This window comes from Passer domesticus, chromosome Z, assembly GCF_036417665.1.
Source record: "Passer domesticus isolate bPasDom1 chromosome Z, bPasDom1.hap1, whole genome shotgun sequence".
NCBI lineage: Eukaryota > Metazoa > Chordata > Aves > Passeriformes > Passeridae > Passer > Passer domesticus.
The window spans coordinates 17,671,612-17,677,162 of record NC_087512.1 but is presented as its reverse complement, the minus strand read 5'-3'; the positions used below and the strand labels follow the sequence as shown (position 1 = coordinate 17,677,162).

The 5,551-nt window shown below is 38.4% G+C and overlaps 1 long non-coding RNA gene across 1 annotated transcript; it reads right to left on the bottom strand.

Annotated features, from left to right (window-relative positions):
- Nucleotides 1–3,250: 3,250 nt before the first annotated feature.
- Nucleotides 3,251–5,338, bottom strand: LOC135289288 (uncharacterized). Its single transcript, XR_010352069.1, has 3 exons — nt 5,105–5,338; nt 3,497–3,593; nt 3,251–3,394 (listed from the first exon to the last, which is right to left on the bottom strand). It is a non-coding gene; the product is annotated as an uncharacterized LOC135289288 (long non-coding RNA).
- Between the last annotated feature and the right edge of the window lie 213 nt (nt 5,339–5,551).

Genomic DNA, 5,551 nt, shown 5'->3' with positions numbered 1-5,551 from the left:
TAATTTTTAACAGGAAAAAATATATGTCACTGAAGAACCACAAGAGAAACAGTCTTAAATTCTGACATATCCTTCATCTCAATGGAAATGCCCCCAATGTTTCATCTTAACGAAATTAGTGTAGGGTTGCATAAAAATGTAACTTAAGAGTAAATGCAAGAAAAACAAGAAAAAAATATACTTGTTACCCTAGAGTGAAGTATATTACACTCCACTGCATCACTTTGTTAGAAATGACTGATGAAAGAGAAGAATATCAGCCATGTAAAACATCAAGGATGAAGATGAGGATGTTTCAGCAGTCAGGAGAAGGAAGTGCTGGCAGAGGTTGCTGAACAGCTGCCTGCCCAAAGGCCTTGGAATTAAAGGCCTTGGAATTAAATAAAGGTGGATTTAAGGTATCTGTCCATTCAAGTCCAGTGAAAGAAAAATCATGTCCGGTGCGATTCAGCAGTCTTATCTCTAACCCAAAAAGTTGCGTTAAACTAACACACCACAAGCTTTTGCAAATTGCCCTGACTGGTATTGTTTTGGTTAAAATTTGGGTTCTACAACATTGCAGAACTGCCATAAAGATTAACAAATATTTTATCTTCAAATCAAATGAATCTGCAACTAACTGATACTTAGTAAATATAACTGGTTGCAAAGAAGCTGCATAATTGTAATAAATGCCAAATAAATTCCATGCATTTCATATATATTCCATATAAAGAGCCTCTCTCAGGCCTTGAACAAACTCTTGGCTTAAGGCTTTCACACTCCACCTACTTCCTACAACACTCTAATCTTCCATTAATGGTCAAAAGTTTATTTTTTGTTTATTACAATTACATGGTTTTTATGGGTCAAGCACAAGGCCTTAGGAAAAATGCTGGGATAGAAAGGAGGGAGAAGCACTTTGAATGCTGATGAAGAATTAATTTAGAATTCAGTTCTTCCAGGCCTTTAAGGATGTTTTCTTTCTGGAAAGACATTAGAGGTATTTAATTCATGTGACCTCTATGCCATTTAGGACAATGCTTTGATTTTTTTTTTTTTTACTATGATTTCTGTTTTATCTTTTTTATTTGTTTAATTTAGAGGTCTTTGTTACTTATCAGATGTGATGTTTAAACTCTGCTGTAATTACTGGCTTTTCTTCTTTCTCACATTTAGTTTATTAATGTTGTTACTTAGAGCAGATTGTTTGAATATTTTGAGAACCCTTCAGGGATTGATAAAGGGCAATTAATATCAACTGTTGATATTGTCTTTTCTTTTTCCCGTGCTCCCTAGATCTTATCTTCAATTTAGATTAAAGGGATGAGAGAAGGAAAGGAATTCTAGTCATTTGGACCAGGATTTAGAATGTAAATGTCTTCAAAGTTGTGCTCAGCTGTTTTGGCTTAGCCTTCTGCAATGACAGGGACCATCTGAGGGCTTTGGACTTGAATCCAGGTTTGGATTCCTTGGAAATGAGTCTCATACACAGAGGCAAAGATAAACATACAAACATACACACAAATGTTCAGGCTGAACTGGGCCCACCTCTAATTGCATATTTATAAAATTATTCTGGTATCATAACAAGATTTGTAGTAGAATAATAATGCATAAAGACAGATGGTCAGAGAAAAATTGAGAAACCCCTAAGACAAAAACTGAAACACTATTTGCTAGATAACCTTCCCTCTTCTGTTTGCCAGTCTGGCATATAAATCCAGGATATTAATTCCTTGCATATTATGAATGAAGTTTGTTTTTGTTTTTTTTTAAACACTGAAATTTTAAATGCTAAAATATTCTGTGTGTCTAATAAGATACAAAATGGCTCCAAATGTTGGCTCAGCAGTGAAAAGAAGTGCATCAGATCCACTGGCCTTATTAAAGCATACAAGCTTCAGTGAGATAGAAGGAGTCCCAAACCACTGCAGGACACGCTTTGCAGAAGATTGAAGACTTTCCCAGAAAAAAAAAACAGTGGGCAACAACTGAGAACACTGATAGGAGGTAGAGAAAGCTCTCTGATCTCAGCAATGTGGGAAGCTAACAAGATGCACCTGGTATTGACTAGTGGACAATTATTGAATATTTACAAAATGACAGCTAGATATACAAACTGGAAATACTTAACCAATAGAGGAGAAAGAAATTCCTACAGAATCTACGCATATCAGACATAATTCACCTTTCTTATTTTAGCCAGCTATGCATTTCTCCCTTCTTTTAAGTTTCTCATATTTTACTTTTTCAGTACTTCCAAACTACTTTGTCACTTCATATTTGCAGGGCAGAATAAAATCCAGATCAGACTATGAATCTCTTGAATGATTTCTGAGCTACTGCTGGATTCCATTCTGTAACAGGATGGAAGGGCTGGAGTACAGGATGATATGGAGATCACTTAATTGCACCAAGGCAGACTTCACACAGCTCTGAACTTTCCCTGGAATTAGGGGTTCTACATTTCTCACAAAAACCTAGATGTATATTCTCATAACTGAAGAATTTCTATCAGCCCTCATCTTCCTCTCTTCATCCTATCTTTCACCTCTTCAGTTCAACATCTCTTTCTCTTCTCTGCCTGTCTGTTGTTCTGCCTCCAAAAACTGTTTCATGCATCTGTTCATCTGTGGTCTGTGGTTCCTGTCTGTGGGCAGGTTTGGACCTTGAGACATGCCAGGTAGCTTACTATTGTTAACTTCTCCATGAAAGAAAAATTAATTAGTGTGGAGTAGGAACCCACACATTGCTAGTAAGGACAATGTCATTGATATATGAAAATTGAAGGATAGAAGCACAGAAAAAAGGTTAGACAACTGGGTCTGTGTGACTCCTAGGGAAATTAAATTGTGGATTCAGACAGTTTGGATTAGGGCTGGCCTTGTTAGCATTTGTGCTCTGTCTGGTTTCATCTTGCCTAACTCAGGGTAGCTAGCCAGGTACCTTAATCAGGACTGTATTCATTGTTAGCTCCCTCTTGAAAGAGAAGGGGATGCCTTTCATTCAGCTCAACCCTAACACTCCCCGAAAAAGCCTCTTTCTTAACAGACTACTAAGAGAGCCTAGTGCAAATATGATCCTAATTTCAGTCCCTCAGACTGTGAGAATTAGATTTTTGCAGTCAGTTGTGCCCCACAAACTTTAACTCGGAATGCATCGAACTGAGGAAGAATGAGAATGTAGACCTGCAGGCAAGAAAGTGGTGCAGCTGAATCCTGTGTGACACTTCTATTCAGCCAGTAGCATGGCACATGTCATTGCATCATCTGGCACCCCACATTTGCTTTTTGGGACATACGGTAACCAGAGAAGCCACAGCACTGTTCAGCGCTAAAGGCAAAAAAACGTGACGGTCTTTGTTTCCTACATCCCCAGAGACTCAGGCAGCAAGAAACAAATGTTGAGAGGTCTGAAAGAAACCCACAAAAATGAGTCAAATAATGGAACCAGGTCTCCTACTCTCCAAGGAATATACACAAACAATGACATTTTCTGCAATTTAGCCACTTACAACCTAATGGGTTGAGAAAAAGATCTGAATGGGAAGAGTCCTGCAGGTTGGGCTAGTTCTGTCTTCGCATCAGCATTTTGTGGTCCAAACCCACTACCTGGACAGAAAGAAAAATCCAGACCATGCTTCAACTAAAGAAAAAACATGAACTTGTTTGGGTATTTTTCTGTATCAGGGCTGATTTCAAATCTCTGAAATTACCTCTGACCATGTGAAACTGTAGTCAGAACAGTGAGTACACAAAAGTATTTTGGCATCCAAGATATTAAGAAACAATTGCCAGCTTTTGTTCTCAAGAATATATAGATCAGAGTGAACCCCTTTCAAGAAACTTGTGTTAGGCTGCTATAAAAGTAGTTTTTGTAAAAAGAAATTAATTTTCTCTTACTCATAACTAAGATTATTCAGTACTTACCTAAGATCAAAAGAAAATTGTCACATTTTTAAAATCACACTTATTTAGTAAAAATCCTCATTTTCTCCTCCTCAGTCAGTTATTTTATTTTACTAATTAATAAAGGCCCAAGTCTGAGTAGACAATAAATGTCCCCGAGCACAGGTATCTGCTGTAAATTGAAGTGCAAGAGTTGAAGAAGTTAGCACTTTCTATGTAAGTCCTCAAAATAACAGGCTAAGAGAAGAACTGACTTTAGAACAGAGCATGGGATCTCACCCAATCCAAAAACCTGCTCAGAGCAGGACTACTTGCAACATCAGCTCAGGCTGCTTAATACCTTGCTCAGATGACCTGAATGGAGGCTGCATATCCCTTTTGGAAACCTGTTCTAGTACCTGCCCGATCCCACTTGGAAAATATTTTCCTTAGCATCTTGAAGGGCTAATTCCAGGGTAACAGCAGGTATCCAATTACCTTGAACTGATTAAAAGGTTGAATGTTTGCATTACAAAAAAAAAATTTCCTGGGAGAGATAAAAAAAGTATTTTCTCTCTGGAAACTTTAAAAATGCATGTTACAGATACATTGTTCTTCCATTTATCCCTTAAGAAAATTTTTCTTGGAAGAATAGCCCCTCAGAAATTGTTATAGCTGGAAACCCTGGAGATGCCAGAGACAAATGAAAATAAATGGGGCAGATAATGGAGTTACTAAGATTTTTGTTTTCTTTTCATAACTCTGTCACAGAGTAACCTATACTTTTTGTCTTATACTCAGTGGAATTAGAAAAACATTGAAAGAGATGTCATACACATCTACAAATACACTCCTGGCAGTTCATTCTATTTCAATGCTGGCAAAATTTTAGTGTCTCAAAAACATTCAGGAAAAAACACCCGATTAGTTTAATGGGCCCTGGCTGCAGAGCCCTGTAATGAGACCACTACATTGTCAGGGTCAGTTTAAATCAATCATGCCCTTGATCTCTGTTTTGAGAGACTGTTTACAACAACTTCTTTCCCCATTAATAAATGTAACACTGATGTAATGGCCAATACAGTTGATAAATGCCAAGAGCTAAAGGCCATTCATATGAGAATCACCTAGTTGCAAATTTTCCTTTGGGAAAGGTACCAAACATGGAATAGTTACAAAGTTTATAATATGTATAATTGCATATTATCAATATCTAACAGTTTCCTGTCACATACTCTGTAAATTTGTCTGTATTCTAGAGACACAGAAGTTGTCTAGCTGCCTGGGATTGCATGGTGAAATAAAGCTGAGGAGCTCCATCGTCAGGCTCTGCTCTGGGGATGTGTACTGAATTCCCAGCACATCAGCGACCCATCCTCCCTTACACAAACTGCCTCAGCTGTAAAACCTCCCACCCCAGGAAGGCCACATCTATGGGACATGCACCTGAGGGGCACTGAGGAGGTGTCATAACCCATCACAGACCCACGGAGCTCTCCCCAGACTCATTGCTGAGGCCTTGCAGCAGAGCCCTGCATGTGATACAAAGCGATGCAACAGATTTAGAGAGATCTGCAAGAAACTGTGTCAAACTTGTCCCCCTCGCCTGGGGAGGTAGCTACGCCTTCCCACCCAGCCCAAGTGTATATCAATCCACTGAACTCGGTGCTTCCTTTCACTAT